Here is a 20518-nt window from a genome sequence, read left to right on the forward strand (position 1 = left end):
TGTATCCTGTAAAATACCCTGTTTCAACCCCCGAGCACCCCTTGGGCTGACAGAGACAGAGACTCCCATGAGCACTCTCCTGGCACAGGGTGAGAGGGAGGGAGACCCCCGCAGGAATTCCCTGGAGTGGAAACAATGGAGACCCCATGGGGAATGGCCTGGGCTGCCAGGGGCAGGGACAACCCCCCCAAGCCCCTCCCAAGCATCACCCAGGGCAAGAGGCACAGAGACCCCTCGAGCATCCCCTGGGCACTGGACAAAATAAACTCAGCAGAAATCAAACTTAAGGCTACATAAAGTGCCTTGAGGAATATTTGCTCTTCCCACAAGTCACTTGTGATGGAAACGCAGACAAGTCCCAAACATGAAGAAATCGACAATAGAAGCAATTCTGTGGCAATTCCAAATTTCATCGGTTCCTGCACAGCTCCAGCTCAGCTGCTGGCAGGTTCTGAGAAAAGTGGAAATTTGGCCCAATACAGATTATTAAAATGAAGGGAAAGCTCAGTGTATCTGTCAAAAAGGTGACAGGGACAAAGAAAATAATGATTCTCACATTTGGCAAAGCCCCGAAGCCTGTGAATTTGGGAGTTATTTGGGAATTTAGCTACTTGAGCTGGGCTTCTTGTAGGACTTCTGGCAGCCTTGTTTTCCTCACCTTGTGGTGAATGCTCCTTGTCAGTCTTGCTGATATCATTTGCTCCCTTTCCTCCAGTGATTTGAACAAACTTTTCAAGGAAGGACAACAAAATATTTTCTTTACACTGGCCAGCCACAAGAGCCATTTTCCTCATAAGTTCTCCCATAAGTCGCTCAGAGGAAGCTGCGTCCAAGTTTCCAAGAGTTCCTCCAGAAAGAGCCAGAACCTGCTCAGAGGAGGGAACCATGCTGTTGTCAAAGGCACTTGGTGTCAGAGAACAGTGCCCTGAACTCACTGTGCCAAAATAATATCACAATCTGACGCCGTTGAGCAGGACGGGAACAGAGAACTCCAGATCAGAAGGCAAAGAAAATGAACTCTCTCCTTTATTTCAAATGCACCCCTCTATATATAGAGAACATTGAGAAGACTAATTTCATTGGTCTTAGAGTAAAAACACTTCACAGCATTGGTGTGCAGTGAATGATGCACAGAGGCAGAACATATCTATAAACAATGTGAATAACAAGGTAGATTAGAGAATTATTTACATTCTCTTCCCACCTGCTTTCCAGGCTGTCGCCTGGTTAGAAAACCTTTCTCTTTCTCTATGACTGAGCTGAGAATACCCACAACAATCTGGTTAATAAAATTGTTAGAGAGATGCCTCTGCCCCAATTAAGGTGCTAAGGAGACCGAATCTAAAGTGGATTTTATTGAACAGTAAATATGAGGTAGAGAGAGAGATGGAAGGAAGGAGAAATGGGGGGAGAGCAAGGGAGTGACAGGGACAGAGACCTCCCCTGGGGCAGGGCAAGTGTGACATTGTCCCCTGTGTGTGTGGCCTTCCCAGGGTGGGAGTTTTACACCAGAGCCAGTTTGGGTAAGGGGGTTGGTGTTCACCCCCCACCCCGAGCAGGGATTGCCTCACTGTTTCAGGTGACAATGTAAGATGTAACCAAAAGTATGTTTTCAGTCACCATCTTCATGAACTGCTATAAACAGGTGGGGCAGTGTTCTTTATCTCTTCCATGACTCAGCCCTGATAACGCCCTCCAGGGGCCATCTTCTGTTAATGGGCCATTGAGTGTCACTGCAGGACTGATAAAATTACATCATCCCATTGTGGGATGCTCCGCCCAGGGGGAGGAACCAAGCATTCCTACCTGGATATAATCTCACCCTTGCAACCCCAGGAGCACCTTGCCTACTGGATTCCCAGAGGACAAGAGCTCCATAACCACCACTGGACCTTCAGAGGAAGACCAGACCCTTCTACAGGATCCCTGCTTTGACAGAATCACGTTCATCACTCCAACAGGACTGCAGCCACCATTTCATCAGATGGCTACCACCACCCTGACCAATTGTGTGTCAGGTTATCTCCTGACTCTGTCCGTGTAAGCCAGGGTTTCTGTATCATTGCTTTGATTTTAATTTCCTATTAAACTGTAATTCTGGCTTAGCCTCTCCCCCTGGTTTGCCCTCAAACCAGTACAAAACTCAACGTGCTTATCCCTATTTTTCCTCCCAAAACAGAATTTCCCATCCTCAAACCTTGTCTGGATGGAGGAGAAAGTTGCGAGGAAGAGAAAGGTGCCCCAGGACAACCAGGCACGTGAGGAGGAAGTCAGTGCCCCTTTCTCCTCTCTCCTGCTCCATCTCCCAGCCCAGCATGGCCCCCGGCTGCAGGACAGCCCCGCTGCCGACGCCGTCCTGCCGGGAATGCACTGGGGGGATCTCCTTCCCCTTCGTCTGGCACGGAGGCAAATCCCATCCTCTCCTTGTCCTTCCTCCCCCAGACCAGGAGCTGAGGATGGAGACCAGGGAGGACAAATCCCCATGGCAGAACCTCGTGGCAGAGGCTGTTTTGAGCAGCTCCATGGCACAGGAATCCAATGGGAAGGAAAAGCCCCAGAGATTCCACAGGAGGAGGGGCTGCAAAGCCAGCCCAGGGTGCTCTGAGGAGGAAAGACCCACCCTGTGCCAGGAAGGTGGGCAGAGCTTCAGCCAGAGCTCGGAGCTGGTGGTCCATGAGCAGCTTCATGATGGGGAGAAGCCCTACAAGTGCCTGGAGTGTGGGAAGAGTTTCAGGCAGAGCTCCTACCTGATCTGCCACCAGATGATCCACACCGAGGAATGGCCCTACGAGTGTGGGGAGTGTGGGAAGGGCTTCAGCTGCAGATCCAACCTCATCATCCATCAACGCATCCATACTGGGGAGAGGCCCTAGGAGTGTCCTGAGTGTCAGAGAGGTTTCACACCAGCTCAGATCTCCTCTGCCACCAGCGGAGTCACACAGAGGAGAGGCCATTCCACTGCCCTGACTGCGGGAAGAGCTTTAAGCGCAACTCCCACCTCGTCAGGCACCGGCGCATCCACACCTGGGAGAGGCCTTACGAGTGCCCCACATGTGGGAAGAGGTTTCAGACCAGCTCCAATCTCCTCCTCCATGAGCGGATTCACACTGAGGAGAGGCCCTTCCACTGCCCTGACTGCCGGAAGGGCTTCAAGCACGACTCCACACTTGTCAGGCACAGGCGCATCCACACTGGGGAGAGGCCCTGCGAGTGTCCCTAGTGTGGGAAGAACTTCCCCCAGAGCTTTAACTTGACCAGAAAGCAGTGGAGTCACCGGTAAGGGAAGCCCTGCAAATGCCCCAACTCCAGGAAGAGCTTCATGCACCGTTCCAGCTTCATCTCCCACTGGAGAACCCACACTGGGAAGAGCCCTGGTGACCCATGTTCCCTGTGATCCATGCTGGGAAGACACCTGTACCTTCTCCTGCCCCTGCCAATGGCATTATGTGGGAGTGAAGAACATGGGGGTCTGGCCATGGCCCTGTCATGACATTCACTCCCACCTCAGGTCATTGCCAGGGGCAGGAAAGGGACTCTCTCTCTCTGTCCCTGAGGAGAAGGGTGTCCTTTCCAGGCAGGAGGAAATACGTGGCTGGGACGGGACGGTTGGTGGTGATGTAGTTTTCCCTGTAAATAGTTTTTCTTATCCCTTCTGTTATCAATATTGTTTCTGTTCCTGTCTGTTCCTTGTCTCGTTGATATTCCCAGGAAATTGTTCTTATCCCAGCCCAGGATCTTTGCCATTTGTGCTTTCCATGGGAGGTGGGAGGGCAGTGAGCGGCAGCGCAGTTTTAGTGGGAGCAGGAAATTGGGGAATCCCATTCCTGAACCCCGGCCCGTGGAAACTGAGCATCCCAGCTGGTGCCAGCCTTGGTGGCCACGGCAACAGCCTTGGGAGAGGGTCCCTGGCTGGGGCTGTGGGAACCTCTTCACTCTGGTGCCCAGGGACAGGAGTGGAGGGAGCGGCTGCAGCTGAGTCGGGGCAGGCTCGGGTTGGATCTCAGGAAAAGGTTTTTGCCCAGAGGCTGCTGGGGCACTGCCCAGGCTGCCCAGGGAAGGGTGACAGCTCCAGGGCTCTCTGAGCTCCAGCAGCGTTTGGACAGCGCTGCCAGGCCCAGGCTGGCATTGTTGGGGTGTCCTGTGCAGGGCCAGCAGTTGGACTCGAGGATCCTGATGGGTCCCTCCCAGCTCAGCCAATTCTGTGGCTCTGGGATCCCATGACCCTGGGGATGGGACTGCCAATGGTTGCCATGGCAACGGGCTCTGGCTCCAGGCCTGAGCTTGTGTCCATGGCAACCACCCTGGCATGGGGTCTCCATGGAGCTGCCCAGGGACTGACCATAGCAACAGGGGATGGGGATGGTTGCCATGGAAACTGACCATAGCAACAGGGGCTGGTGATGGTTGCCATGGAAACTGACCATAGCAACAGGGGATGGTCATGGTTGCCATGGAAACTGAACATAGGAACAGGGGCTGGTGACGGTTGCAATGGAAACTGACCATAGCAACAGGGACTGGTGATGGTTGCCATGGAAACTGACGATAGTAACAGGGGATGTGATGGCTGACATCGAAACTGACCACATCAAAGGCTCCTGGTGATGGTTGCCATGGAAACTGACCATAGCAACAGGGGCTGGTGATGATGGTTGCCATGGAAACTGACCATAGCAACAGGGGCTGGTGATGATGGTTGCCATGGAAACTGACCATAGCAACAGGGGATGGTGATGGTTGCCATGGAAACTGACCATAGCAACAGAGGTTGGTGATGATGGTTGACATGGAAACTGACCACAGCAACGGGTCCTGGTGATGGGTGCCATGGAGACTGACCATAGCAACTGGGACAGTGATGGTTGCCATGGAGACTGACCATAGCAACATGGGGAGATGATGGTTGCCATGGAGACTGACCATAGCAACTGGGACAGTGATGGTTGCCATGGAGACTGACCATAGCAACATGGGGAGATGATGGTTGCCATGAAAACTGACCATAGGAACAGGGGTTGGTGATGATGTTTGCCATGGAAACTAACCACAGCAACGGGTCCTGCGGATGGCTGCCATGGAGACTAACCACAAAAACAGGGACAGTGATGGTTGCCATGGAAACTGAACATAGGAACAGGGACTGGTGATGATAGTTGCCATGGAAACTGACCATAGCAACAGGGGCTGGTGGTGATGGTTGCCTTGGAAACTGGCCATAGCAACTGGGACAGTGATGGTTGCCATGGATACTGACCACAGCAACGGGTCCTGCTGATGGTTGTCATTGAGACTGACCATAGCAACGGGTCCTGGTGATGGTTGCCATGGAAACTGGCCACAGCAACATGGTGTGATGATGGTTGCAACCGCAACTGACCATAGCAACAGGTCCTGGTGATGGTTGCCATGGAAACTGACCATACCAACAGGGGAATGTGAGGGTTGCCATGGAAACTGACCATAACAACAGGGGCTGTTGATGATGGTTGCGATGGAAACTGACCATAGCAACAGGGGATGTGATGGTTGCCATGGAAACCGAACACAGGAACACCGGCTGGTGCTGATGGTTGACATGGAGACTGACCATAGCAACAGGGGCTGGTGGTGATGGTTGCCATGGAAACTGGCCATAGCAACAGGGGCTGGTGATGATGGTTGCCATGGAAACTGACCATAGCAACAGGGGCTGGTGATGATGGTTGACATGGCGACTGACCATAGCAACAGGGGCTGGTGATGATGGTTGCCATGGAAACTGACCATAGCAACAGGGGCTGGTGATGATGGTTGCCATGGAAACTGACCATAGCAACAGGGGTTGGTGATGATGGTTGCCATGGAAACTGACCACAGCAACGGGTCCTAGTGATGGTTGCCATGGAGACTGACCATAGCAATGAGTCCTGGTGATGGTTGTCATGGCGGCTGACCATAGCAACATGGGGAGATGATGGTTGCCATGGAAACTGACCACAGCCACAGGGACAGTGATGGTTGCCATGGAAACTGACCATAGCAACAGGGGATGTGATGGTTGCCATGGAAAATGACCATAGCAAGAGGGGCTGGTGATGATGGTTGCCATGGAAACTGACCACAGCAACAGGGGCTGGTGGTGATGGTTGCCATGGAAACTGACCACAGCAACAGGGGCTGGGGATGGTTGCCATGGAAACTGACCATAGCAACAGGGGAATGTGAGGATTGCCATGGAAACTGACCATAGCAACAGGGGCTGTTGATGATGGTTGCCATGGAAACTGACCATAGAAACAGGGGATGTGATGGTTGCCTTGGAAACCGAACAGAGGAACACCGGCTGGTGCTGATGGTTGACATGGAGACTGACCATAGCAACAGGGGCTGGTGGTGATGGTTGCCATGGAAACTGGCCATAGCAACAGGGGCTGGTGATGATGGTTGCCATGGAAACTGACCATAGCAACAGGGGCTGCTGATGATGGTTGCCATGGAAACTGACCATAGCAACAGGGGCTGGTGATGATGGTTGCCATGGAAACTGACCATAGCAACAGGGGATGTGATGGTTCCCATGGAAAATGAACAGAAGAACACCGGCGGGTGATGATGGTTGCCATGGAAAGTGACCATAGCAAGAGGGGCTGGTGATGATGGTTGCCATGGAAACTGAAAATAGCAACAGGGGATGTGATGGTTGCCATGGAATCTGACCATAGCAACAGGGGATGCGATGGTTGCCATGGAGACTGACCATAGCAATGAGTCCTGGTGATGGTTGTCATGGCGACTGACCATAGCAACATAGAGAGATGATGGTTGCCATGGAAACTGACCATAGCAACAGGGGCTGATGATAATGGTTGCCATGGAAACTGACCACAGCAACGGGTCCTGGTGATGGTTGCCATGGAAACTGACCACAGCAACAGGGGTTGATGATGATGGTTGCCATGGAAACTGATCATAGTAACAGGTCCTGGTGCTGGTTGCCATGGAAACTGACCATAGCAACACGGCTTGGTGATGATGGTTGCCATGGAAACTGACCACAGCAACGGGTCCTGCTGATGGTTGTCATGGAGACTGACCATAGCATCAGGGGCTGGTGATGGTTGTCATGGAAACTGAGCACAACAGCTGGGGATGGTGATGGTTGCCATGGAAACTGACCATAGCAACAGGGACGGGTGATGGTTGCCATGGAAACTGACCATAGCAACAGGGGCTGGTGATGGTTGCCATGGAAACTGACCATAGCAACAGGGGCTGGTCATGGTTGCCACGGAAACTGACCATAACAACACGGGATGTGATGGTTGTCATGGAAACTGACCACAGCAACAGGGGCTGGTGGTGATGATTTCCATGGAAACTGACCATAGCAACTGGTCCTGGTGATGGCTGCCATGGAAACTGACCATAGCAACAGGGGATGTGATGGTTGACATGGAAACTGAGCACAGCAACAGGGGCTGGTGATGATGGTTGCCATGGAAACTGACCATAGCAACTGAGACAGTGATGGTTACCATGGAAACTGACCATAGCAACAGGGGTTGTTGAGGGTGGTTGTCATGGAAACTGACCACAGCAGTAGGGGTTGTTGATGATTGCCATGGAAACTGACCATAGCAACAGGGGCTGGTGATGGTTGCCATGGAAACTGACCATAGCAACAGGGGCTGGTGATGATGGTTGCCATGGAAACTGACCATAGCAGCAGGGGTTGGTGATGATGCTTGCCATGGAAACTGACCACAGGAACAGGTCCTGGTGATGGTTGCCATGGAGACTGACCATAGCAATGATTCCTGGTTGTGGTTGCCATGGAAACTGACCATAGCAACAGGTCCTGGTGATGGTTGCCATGGAAACTTACCATAGCAGCAGGAACAGTGATGGTTGCCATGGAAACTGACCATAGGAAGAAGGGCTGGTTATGATGGTTGCCATGGAAACTGACCTTAGAAACAGGGGCTGGTGATGGTTGCCATGGAAACTGACCATAGCAACAGGGGATGGTGATGGTTGCCATGGAAACTGACCATAGCAATGGGTCCTGGTGATGGTTGCCATGGAAACTGACCAGAGCAACAGGGGCTGGGGATGAGGGTTGCCGTGGAAAGTGACCATAGGAACAGGGGCTGCTGCTGATGGTTGTCATGGAAACTTACCACAGGAACGGGTCCTGGTGATGCTTCCATGGAGACTGACCCTAGCAACGGGTCCTGGTGATGGTTGTCATGGAAACTGACCATAGCAACAGGGGCTGGAGATGATGGTTGCCATGGAAACTGACTATAGCAACAGGGGATGTGATGGTTGCCATGGAAACTGACCACAGCAACAGGGGCTGGTGATGGTTGCCATGGAAACTGACCACAGCCACAGTGGCTGGTGATGATGGTTGCCATGGAAACTGACCATAGCAACAGGGGCTGGTGATGATGGTTGCCATGGAAACTGACCATAGCAACATGGGATGCGATGGTTGCCATGGAAACTGACCGTAACTACATGGGCTGGTGATGATGGTTGCAATGGAAACTGACCAGAGCAACGTGTCCTGGTGATGGTTGCCATGGAAAGTGACCATAGCAACAGGGGCTAGTGATGGTTGCCATGGAAACTGACCACAGCCACAGGGGCTGGTGATGATGGTTGCCATGGAAACTGACCATAGCAACAGGGACGGGTGATGGTTGCCATGAAAACTGACGGTATCAACAGGGGCTGTTGATGATGGTTGCCAGGGCAGTAATCCCCTTATCCAAATGGTGACCTGCTCTCAGTGACTTTGGGTTTTCAAAGGTGGACGCGAGGGCTGATGGCTGTCCCAGGAAAGGAGCTGGGACAAGGTGTCCATTGCTCAGGAGCTGTAATTTGGATTGCCACTTGCCACTGTTCCGCTGAGCTCTTCTCTGTTTTGGGATGGGCTCTTAATGAGCTGGGGGCTCTCCAGTGATGGGCCTGGGAGCAGCCAGGGCAGAGAATGAACTGAGTTTCTTCTCCTGACATTGTTGGTGCCCTGTCTGGGTGTGCAGATGAGTCTCTTATCTCTTAACCTGACACAAGCCAGCAGGAGCATCAGTCTCCTGAGGCAGCCCTGTTTGGAGGCTGCACTCACAGGCACTGGTAGTGTGCAACAGATGACATCAGATTCTTGGGATGGCTTTCCAGAAATGCACCATGGTTAGGGGAAAAGCTTTGTTCTTGCCCTGGCAATGGATTTGTTCAGGGCCAGGATCACAGATTTGTTCCGAAGGCTGCAGATGAATGGATTTAAGAATGGGTACAGGACTGTGTTGAGCAGAGCTACAATTCTGTTGGTCCTCAAGGAAACATCTTCTGCAGGACATGTGTAGAGAGCAATGCAGCTTCCATAGGCAATGGAGAAGGTGATGAGATGGGAAGAACACGTAGTCAAAGCTTTCTTCCTCCCAGAGGCTGCTGGAAGATGCAGAACACAGAAAAGGATGCAGGTGTAAAATGCCAGAGTCAAACATAAGGAACCCAGCACAATACACACTAAAAAGACAGAGTCTATTTTCCAAAGCAGGCTGGTGTCAGAGCAGGACAGTCTGAACAAGGGGAGTTGTCACAAAGGAAATGGGGGATCTTGGAGCCACAGAAAGACAGCTCTGAGAGGAAGAACAGCCGGTAGCTCAGCAGGGCAAAGCCGAGGACCCAAGCAGCAACAACCAGGTGGACACAGAGCTGAGGCTTCATGATGGCAGCATGGAGCAAAGGTTGGCAGATGGCAACATAGCGCTCAAAGGACATGACAACGAGCAGGATGAACTCTGTGCAGCCCAGGGCAAAATAGAAATAGTTTTGGGCAAAGCAGCTGCTTAGTGAGAGAGTGTTCTCAGCATGACAAACAATTTGATGCTTGTGGAGGATGTAAAGCAGATCTCCAGGAAGGCCAGGTTGCTGATGAAAAAGTACATGGGGCTTTGCAGCTGGTGATCCACACACACAAGGAAAATGATGGTTGCATTCCCCATCACTGTTGTCAGGTACATGAGCAGAAGGACCCGAGAGAAAAATACCTGCAGTCTCGGATCAAGCTCTGGGAAACCCTCTAGGATGAACTCAGTAACTGCTGTTTCATTTTCTGGTCCCATGCTGAATTCCAGCTCATCCTGCTGAGACAGGAACATGGCAAAACCAAGTGGAATCTTTTCACAGTCTGGACAAACATTTCTATCCTTCCTTCTCTGCTGCTTTCTTTTCCTGCACTCTTGCTATAGAGCACAGAGATTGTGCTTCAAACAATTCTCACACCCTGATTGTTCTCTTTCCCATTTCAGGTAGAGACCTCAGAGATTTTATTGTGTTCTTTCTACCTTCTCCAAACACTCCCAAAGAATTCTTTCACCAGAACAGAGGATTCTAAGGAGCTATTGGCTATTTCCCCCCATTCCTGGGAAATTCCCAGCTCACTCAGACCTACTGCAAACATCTGTCACACCCATGCACCAAACACCTCTCATCTACAGCACAAACACTAAACGCTGAAATTACACCAAATCTGTGCGTTGAACTTCCTTGTTTCTGCTTTTCAGTACTTGCCTTTGGACCAGGAGTCCCTGAGGAACTGTTGCTTCCAAAAGAAGCAATCCCAAGTATCTCTTTTGCAACCCTCTGCTTTCTTCCACAGCTTTTTCCTCTCTGTCTCTTCAGGAAAGGAATGGGGAGGGCAGAATAGGGACCAAGTAGAATTTGGATTTTTAGTACTCTAAATGAGGACTGGAATTTATTATGGATCCACACAGAGTGTCACAATCTGAGCTGTCTCCTGTCTGCACCAAAATGAACCTGTGCAGAGCAAGGGAAAAGATTTGCCAGGAAGAGATTTGTAATTTTTGTTTTATGTGGCAGTTGGTAGTACCCAGCCTCCAAATGTTCTATTGTCTCCACTGGCTACAGAGGGAGCCTCGAGAAAACAAATTCTCCTGGGTGCCTGCAGGGGAGTAGATGAAACTCACTTTTCAAGTCTCAAATCCCTGATTAATTAAGTAATTAAGTTACTCTGTTTTGAAACCAAAATACACAGCTAAGAAAAGATGTATGAGAAAAAATATATGCAATAAAGACTGGTGTTCTCCTTTTCAGGTTTTTTGATTTGCTTTTCAACATGGAGAAGAGCAGAGCAGATGACTGTGAAAATAGGATTCTTTAAAATGCCAGGGGAGAAGAGGAGAGGGAGGGTCTGAAGCAGTGAAACAAAGCTCTGTTCATGTGCAACCAGAGCACTGAAGTCATCGGTCCCCTGGGTGGCCCAAGGGCTCTCCCATCTCATTGTCCACACAGAGCAGAGGAGAGCCTGGTCTGAGACAGGCCATCAACTTGAAACCAAGTGACTGAGTTCAGTCAAGAGCCCTCAAAATGAACCAACTCTAAAATGAGCAAAAATGAGTCACCTTCAAAATGAACTGTGGGACTGAAATGTTTGGGAGCTCTCCAGGTGGGGACTCGGGGCAGCCCTAGAGATGAGCAGATCCTGCTGTGCCCAGGTTGATTCTTGTGCATAAATGCAGTGATCCCCACCCTGGGTGGAGGCTCTGACTGCTTCAGAGACCCCCCCTGTAGCAGCTTCTGCTGCACAGCTGAGTAAAATGGAGCAAATTCCAATTCCATAGGATGCTTCCACACTCCAGAGACCACAGGGCAGGCGGATTATCAGAAGCAATCGGAACAGCTGTAAGTGAAACCACATTTGATGCAGTTGAAGGCTCTGTTGCAAAGGACACTCTTCCAAAGTGAGTTATTCCACAATTCAGTCCATCTTTCCCCTGAGGGCTCATCAAAGAAGAGCAGAGGAAGGAAGAAAAGAGACTTGCTGTTAATCAATGTGCACACTGTAAGAAAGAGAGGCGTTTGAAAAGGGACTGTCCGCAGGTACAACACGAAACTCCCCTCTCGTGGCCATCACCGATGGTCACTGCAGGGGACCAGAGGATTCTTTCCCAGCAGAACATCCGGTCACAGCTAAGCTGGGACAATGAGGAGTTAGGATTTTTAGTGGCTACAGGAGCTGGTTGCTCTGTGCTAAATACAGTAAAAGGAAACTTGAGTAATGATTCTATAACAATCATTGGTGCAACAGGGAATCATGAAACTCAGCCATTTTTCCAGCCCATTGATTTTAAATTAGGAAAACAATGGGTGACTCCCCAGTTTTTGTATCTACTCCATTTACTTAAGCCTCTCCTTGGACAATTTATTGGAAAGCCTGAATGCTAAAATCAAGATTAAAATGGCAAAATGCAGGTTATTACTCCAAAATCTAATTATGTGGAAGCCTCTGTTTTTGCACTCCAATCTTCAGATGTGATCCATCTGCCATCTGTATCACTTGAGGATGCAGTAAATCTGCTAGTCTGGACTGGAGAGGTGCCCCAGTGACCCAGAAAAGCAGAGCCTGTGAGAAACAAATTGAAACCCTGAGCAGGACCAGTAAGGCAGAAGCAATACCCTTTGAGAAAAGAAAGTTGTAAGGGGTTATTATCCCTTGGATAGATTTATAAAAGAAAAGAAAGATTAGATTTGTAAAAAAAATATTTATAAAATGAGGCCTGTTGAAGGAATATGAATCCAAATTTATTAGCCTTATTTTGCAGTTAAGAAGGCAAATGGAGAGGATTAGTGGCTGGTACAGGATCCTAGAGCCATAAATGAGACAGTAGAAGATATACACCCGTCCATAGCAAATCCTTGTACCTTGCTAACAAGCTAGAGTGAAAAATTAAAATGGTTGAGAGTGTAGAATTTGAAAGTGGCTTTTTCTGTATCTCTTGGAGTAGTGAAAGTCAAGAACTATTTACTTCTGAATGGGACAGTCCAAACACAGTGAGAAGAGCCCGGCTGACTTGGCCAGTTCTACCCCAGGAGTTTAAAAATACCCCCATGATATATGGAAACCAAGTGGCAAAAGAACGGGAGGAATGGAAACATCAGAACCCTCTTTGGAGTCTTGTTCCAGTCTGGAGATGGCATTCATCTCTGAAACTGAAACTCAGCAGCAGTTCAGGGATCAGACTGTGGCATTGTGGAATTTTCTGGGACTAAGTGGATACAGAGTACAAACAGTCCAGAGCACAGAACCCTACCTGGGATTCAAAATCCTCCAGGGACAAAGGAGGTTGGGACAGGAAAGAAAAGAAGCAATTTGGCAAGTCCCACAGCCATGAACAATGAGAGAGTCACAGGCATTTCTCGGGGTGTGGGATGATGTCAGCTGTGCATCAGCAATTATGGGCTGCTGCTAAAGCCTCTGTGTGAGCTCAGGCAGCTCAGCAGGGCTTTATAGTCTGGACTGGTGTGGCATGGGCTGCCTTTTCACAGCTCCAGCGAGCCCTCATGCGGGCCCTGTTTTGGGACTCTCAAACCCCATGGACCCATTGGATCTGTTTTTTCCATGTGAGAGACAAAACCCAGCATGGGGAGTGCTGTCACAGTTCCTGGGGACTGGAGCAGGGCTGTGCCTACTTTTCACAGCAACCAGACAATGTCAGCCAGAGCTGCTGGGCTGTCTGAGGGCAGTAGCAGCTATTCTTCTCTTCATCCAGAAAGCTAAAGAACTGACTTTGGGACAGAGTGTTATAGTTTAAAAATTCTTTCAACGCACAGCTCAAGATGAAACCTCCTGGGGATTTAAAGAAATCTGGACCAAATTTCCTTCATGGTTACCCAGCTAGGTTTGGTTAAAACATCTGTTTATAATGGTCACCACAATAATTGCTGTATGGATTTAGCTTGCATCACGATTCAGTGTTATAGTGCCCTACACTATAAAACAAAATAGAGATATTGAGAGACCGGTGCCCATAAGGAACTGAGTCTCAAGAAAAGGGGAGACTTGATGAGGGCAGTAGAACAGAACAGCACAACCTTGGAGAAACAGATAAAGGATGTAACTCATGCAAAGCACAAGCAGGATGCCAGCTCTGCTCTGCAAGGCTGACAAAGCAGAAGTTATGCAAAAGAATGATATTGCCCTTACTCAAAAGCAGGAGTTGAGGAACAGCCATCTAAAAAGGACACTGGATGTTGGAGACAGACCCCAAAGAACCACATAAAGACTTCTGATAAGGGGTGCAACTATGTCAAATAATGTCAAAGGAAGTGGGGATAGCTCATGAATATGTAATCAGTGTGTCTGCAAAAATTCTTCACTCGATGTTCACTGCACTCAAATGGATGTAGGATCAGCCAAATGACTGCCATACCGTATGTAATGAATAATATCTACTTTCAAATACTCAGAACTGTGTGAGAAGGTTTCTATCCAGCACATTTCAGTACCAGTGCTGTCCTTGACTCCATTATACCCCACAGTTTCACAATGGCCCCTTGGTTCCATCAGGCCCTGCTGTATAACAATGGACCCTTGGTTCTGTACTCTTAAAATGGCCTCCTTGGTTCTGCACTGCCACAATGCTCTCCTTGGTTCCACGAGGCCTTGGTGTGTCACAGCAGCCCCTTGGTTCCATGAACTGCCATCGTGTCACCCGCTCTCTTGGATCTGCAGGATCACAATGGACAATTGGTTACAAGCAGCCCTGCTGTGTCACCATGAATATTTGGTTCCATGGGGCCCCACAGTGTCACAACGGCCCCTTGGTTCCACGAGGCCTCGCTGTATAACAACGGCCCCTCAGTTCCATGAGGTTTTGTTCTGTCATCAATGGTCTCCTTGGTTCTGTAGGGTGAAAATGGCTGCTTGGTTCCATAAGGTTCTCAGTGTCACAGGGGTCTCCTTGGTTCCATGAGGCTCTGCAGTGTCACAATGTCCCATGGTTTCCAGGAGCTTCTGTCCTATCAACCATGTCCTTTGTTCCAATGAGGCCCTACAATGTCACAGTGGCCCCTTGGCTCCATGAGGTTCCATAGCGTAAGCCGGTTGCCTTGATTCCAAGAGATTCTGCTGTGTCACAATGGTCCCTTGGTTCCATGAGGTTCCACAGCATCACCATGGTCTCCTTGGATCGGCACTATCTCTGTGGACCATTGATTCCATGCAGCCCTGCTGTGTCACATTGGTTCCTTGGTTCCACGAAGCTTCACTGCATAGAAATGGAATCCTGGTTCCACGAGGTTCCAGATTGTCACAATGGTCTCCTTGGTTCTGGACGGCAACAATGGAGCCTTCGTTCCATGAGGTTCCATGACGTCACAATGGCCTCCTTGGTTATGGACGGTAACAATGAATCCTTAGTTACACAAGTTTCCAAAATGTCACAAGGATCACCTTGGCATTGGAGTGTAACAGTGGAGCCTTGGTTCCACGAGGTTCCATGATGTCACAATGCTCTCATTGGTTCTGGACGGTAACAATTGAGCCTTGGTTCCACGAGGTTCCATGATCTCACAGTAGTCTCCTAGGTTCTGGAGGGTAACAATGGAGTCTTGGTTCCACGTGGTTCCATGATGTCACAAGGATCTCCTTTGTTCCGGACTGTAACAATGGAGCCTTGGTTCCACAAGGTTACATGACGTCACAAGGGTCTCTGCGGTTCTCAGGGAAAAAATGAAGCGTTGGTTCCACGAGGTTCCATGATGTCACAATGGTCTCCTTGGTTCTGGACTGTTAACAACGGAGCCTTGGTTCCAGGAGGTTCCATGATGTCAAAAGAACCTCCTTGTTTATGGATGGTAACAATGGAGCCTTGGTTCCATGAGGTTCCATGATATCACAAGGGTCTCCTTGGTTCTGGACGGTTACAATGGAGCCTTGCTTCCACGAGGTTCGATGATGTCACAATGGTCTTCATGGTTCCGGACAGAAAGGATGGAGCCTTGGTTCCACGAGGTTCCATGATGTCACAATGGTCTCCTAGATTTTGGAGGGTAGCAATGGAGCCTTGGTTCCATGAAGTTCCATGATGTCACAATGGTCTCCTTGGTTCTGGACGGTAACAATGGAGCCTTGGTTCCACGAGGTTCCATGATGTCACAATGGTCTCCTTAGTTCTGGATGGTAACAATGGAGCCTTGGTTCTATGAGTTTCTATGATGTCACAATGGTCTCCTTGGTTCTGGACTGTAAAAATGGAGCCTTGCTTCCACGAGGTTCCATGATGACACAGTGGTGTCATTGGTTCTGGACGGCAACAATGGAGCCTTGGTTCCATGAGGTTCCATGATGTCACAATGGTGTCCATGGATCCGGACGGAAAGAATGGAGCCTTGGTTCCACGAGGTTCCATGATGGCACAGTGGTCTCCTTGATTCTGGATGGTAACAATGGAGCCTGGATTCCATGAGGTTCCATGATGTCAGAATGGTCTCCTTTGTTCTGAACTGTAAACATGGAGCCTTGGTTCTGCGAGGTTCCATGATGTCACAATGCTCTTCTCGGTTCTGGATGGTAACAATGGAGCCTTGGTTCCAAGAGGCCCAATGATGTCAGAATGGTCTCCTAGATTTTGGACGGTAACAATGGAGCCTTGGTCCCATGAGGTTCCATGATGTCACAATGGTCTCTTTATTTCTGGATGGTAACAATGGTGGCTTGGTTCTGTGAGGTTCCATGATGTCACAAGGGTCTCCTTGGTTCTGGATGGCAACAATGGAGCCTTGGTTCCGCGAGGTTCCGTGATGTCACAATGGTCTCCTTGGTTCTGGAGTGTAACAATGGAGCCTTGCTTCCACGAAGTTCCATGGTGTCATAAGGATCTCCTTGGTTCCAGACGGTAACAATGGAGCTTCGGTTCAACGAGGTTCCATGATGTCAGAATGGCCCTATCAGTTCTGGACAGTAACAATGGAGCCTTGGTTCCACGAGGTTCCATGATGTCACAGTAGTCCCCTTGGTTCTGGAGCGTAACAATGGAGACTTGGTTCCATGAGGTTCCATGATGTCACAATGGTCTCCATGGTTCCGGACGGAAAGAATGGAGCCTTGGTTCCGCGAGGTTCCATGATGTCGCAATACTCTCCTTGGTTTTCAAGGGTAAAAATGGAGCCTTGGTTCCATGAGGTTCCATGATGTCACAATGGTCTCTTTAATTCTGGACAGTAACAATGGGGCCTTGGTTCCACGAGGTTCCATGATGGCACAAGTGTCTTCATGGTTCCGGACGGAAAGAATGGAGCCTTGGTTCCACGAGGTTCCATGATGGCACAGTGGTCTCCTTGATTCTGGATGGTAACAATGGAGCCTGGATTCCATGAGGTTCCATGATGTCAGAATGGTCTCCTTTGTTCTGAACTGTAAACATGGAGCCTTGGTTCTGCGAGGTTCCATGATGTCACAATGCTCTTCTCGGTTCTGGATGGTAACAATGGAGCCTTGGTTCCAAGAGGCCCAATGATGTCAGAATGGTCTCCTAGATTTTGGACGGTAACAATGGAGCCTTGGTCCCATGAGGTTCCATGATGTCACAATGGTCTCTTTATTTCTGGATGGTAACAATGGTGGCTTGGTTCTGTGAGGTTCCATGATGTCACAAGGGTCTCCTTGGTTCTGGATGGCAACAATGGAGCCTTGGTTCCGCGAGGTTCCGTGATGTCACAATGGTCTCCTTGGTTCTGGAGTGTAACAATGGAGCCTTGCTTCCACGAAGTTCCATGGTGTCATAAGGATCTCCTTGGTTCCAGACGGTAACAATGGAGCTTCGGTTCAACGAGGTTCCATGATGTCAGAATGGCCCTATCAGTTCTGGACAGTAACAATGGAGCCTTGGTTCCACGAGGTTCCATGATGTCACAGTAGTCCCCTTGGTTCTGGAGCGTAACAATGGAGACTTGGTTCCATGAGGTTCCATGATGTCACAATGGTCTCCATGGTTCCGGACGGAAAGAATGGAGCCTTGGTTCCGCGAGGTTCCATGATGTCGCAATACTCTCCTTGGTTTTCAAGGGTAAAAATGGAGCCTTGGTTCCATGAGGTTCCATGATGTCACAATGGTCTCTTTAATTCTGGCCAGTAACAATGGGGCCTTGGTTCCATGAGGTTCCATGATGGCACAAGTGTCTTCATGGTTCCGGATGGAAAGAATGGAGCCTTGGTTCCAAGAGGCTCTATGATGTCACAATGGTCTCCTAGATTTTGGACGGTAGCAATGGAGCCTTGGTCCCATGAGGTTCCATGATGTCACAATGGTCTCCTTGGTTCAGCACTGTTAACAACGGAGCCTTGGTTCCACGAGGTTCCATGATGTCACAATGGTCTCCTTGGTTCTGGACTGTAAAAATGGAGCCTTGGTTTAATGAGGTTTCATGACGTCAGAATGGTCTCCTTGGTTCTGGACGGTAACAATGGAGCCTTGGTTCCATGAGGTTCCATGATGTCACAATGGTCTCCTTGGTTCTGGATGGTAACAATGGAGCCTTGGTTCCATGAGATTCCATGATATCACAATGTTCTTAGGGTTCTGGATGGTAACAATGGAGCCTTGGTTCCACGAGGTTCCTGGATTTCACAATGGTGTCCTTGGTTCTGGACGGTAACAATGGAGCCTTGGTTCCACGAAGTTCCATGATCGCCGAGCCGTGGGGGCTTGTAGCCACTCGGCACGAAGCTTGGATAGCTGGTACATCTGAGGGTCCGCCAGAAGAACTGGATGGACACTCGGGCTGCTGAAATCCTGCTCGTTTATTGAAGGGTCGCAGAAGGGGCAGACAGGGAGACAACGAAGCAGAAGGGAGGCCGATTCCGAGAGTCCCGAAGGGCGGGGTGAGGATTCTTTTACTGCGTAGGGGTAGGAGGGTTTAGCATATGAGGTCACAATTGGGAGAAGGCTAAAGGGAGGGGAAATATAACATTAACCAGTGGGGAAAAGGGAAAGGAGTGTTTTTGGTGGAAAAACCAAAGGGAAAACGTGGAGAGAGAAGATTCTAGGCTAAGGGGCAGACTTGAACAATAACTGACAGGACAGGGGGAGGGTACAATTCTCTTACAAAAGAGGGTGGAGAACTCATACAACTGCTATTTCCCATGGCAACCCTAGACTGCCTTCCCCAACCCCTCCTCCTACATCTCCCCCGTTTTTATTTAGTAAATAAGCACTAAATAAAATTAGAGAAAAGGGGTAAGGATTGAGGGAAAGTGGAGGTTAGGGGATAGGAAAGGGCACAGGGGTTGATGGGGTAATTGGGTACGTAGAGTTCAGCAGGGGAAAGTATCTTTGAGTAATCATGACACGTGTGACGATATTGGGAGGAACAGTCTTTCTTCTCCTCCTCTTCCAGGCAGTGGAAACTCCGTCCAGCGATGAGGTGTTCTCGGTGGTTTGCACCAAGGACACGTTGTCTTGCTGAGCTGGCACCTCTACGAATGGCTTGACATATTTCCCCGGAATCTATCTTGGTCCTTTATCTGTAGAAACACAGGCATACCCTCTCCCACAGGTTATTAGAGGGAAAGGGCCCTGGATAGCTTTGGATTCTGGGTCCTTTATCAAGACTGGTGGCCTCTCGGCGAGTTGCGCTCTGGTGTTATTGTGAAAATGGCGGATAATAGGAGGGTCAGGCTCCCTTTCTGAGCAGTTTAAAAAATTCAGGACATACAGGACCTTACATAACCTTTCGGCTGGCCTCACTGTAATGTCCGGGTTATGTTGTTGTTCAAGGAGCCTTTTTAGATTTCTATGGGCCCTCTCTATTATTGCCTGTCCTGTAGGATTGTGGGGAATTCTGGTGGTATGGGAAATTCCCCACTGTTGCGCAAACTCACCGAAGCGCTTTGACGCATAGCATGGGCCATTATCAGTTTTTATGTGAGATGGGACTCCCAACGTAGAGAATGCCATGAAAAGATGTTTAATGGCATCCCTGGTTTTTTTGCCTGCATGGACGGAGGCAAACACTGCGCCGGAAAACGTGTCAACAGAGACATGTATGTATTTCATCCGACCAAACGGCTCAAAGTGTGTTACATCTGTCTGCCATATCTCTAGCGCTCCCAACCCTCGGGGATTTGTCCCTGTAATGAGGGAAGGCAGAGCGAAAGATTGGCAGCTCGGGCAGGTAGAAACAATGGCTCTTGCCTGTGCTATCGATATCTTAAATTGTCGCACAAGAGCTGGGGCATTCTGATGGTAAAATGCATGGCTGAGCCGCGCTTGCCGGAGTATGTCTGGTAATGTGGTTGAAGTGGTTGCAGATATTTGTGTTGACATGGCTAGGAGGTCCGCTTTCCGATTACCCTCAGTGATCTCTCCGGGTAAATCGGTGTGTGCCCTTACGTGCATGATATGATAAGGTTGCTCTCTATGGGAAAGTAGCCAAATGAGATCAGAGAGTAAACTGTATAAATTTTTGTTTGAAACTTCTTTGAGGAGGGCACCTTCGGCCCTTTCTGCTACCCCAGCGACATAGGCCGAATCAGTGACCACATTCAGAGGCTGTTGAAATTTTTTGAATGCTCTCACGACTGCGGCAAGTTCCGTGATCTGGGGGGAACCCTCAACCACTTGGACGTCAGACTCCCACGTCTGACTGTCCGGGTCCCTCCAAGTGATCACCGATTTGTGGGATCTGCCCGACCCATTGGTGAACACCGTGAGAGCACCTGGAATTGGTG

The 20518-nt window shown here is 49.6% G+C and overlaps 1 long non-coding RNA gene and 1 pseudogene across 1 annotated transcript; one reads left to right on the forward strand and one right to left on the reverse strand.

The window, feature by feature from the left end:
- Positions 1–9154: 9154 nt before the first annotated feature.
- LOC128783281 (olfactory receptor 6M1-like) lies at positions 9155–10692 on the reverse strand (annotated as a pseudogene).
- Positions 10693–18499: 7807 nt separating this feature from the next.
- LOC128783286 (uncharacterized) lies at positions 18500–19369 on the forward strand. Its single transcript, XR_008429055.1, has 2 exons — positions 18500–18670; positions 19186–19369. It is a non-coding gene; the product is annotated as an uncharacterized LOC128783286 (long non-coding RNA).
- The last annotated feature ends 1149 nt before the right edge of the window (positions 19370–20518 follow it).

This window comes from Vidua chalybeata, unplaced genomic scaffold, assembly GCF_026979565.1.
Source record: "Vidua chalybeata isolate OUT-0048 unplaced genomic scaffold, bVidCha1 merged haplotype W_reject_6, whole genome shotgun sequence".
Taxonomy (NCBI): Eukaryota; Metazoa; Chordata; class Aves; order Passeriformes; family Viduidae; genus Vidua; species Vidua chalybeata.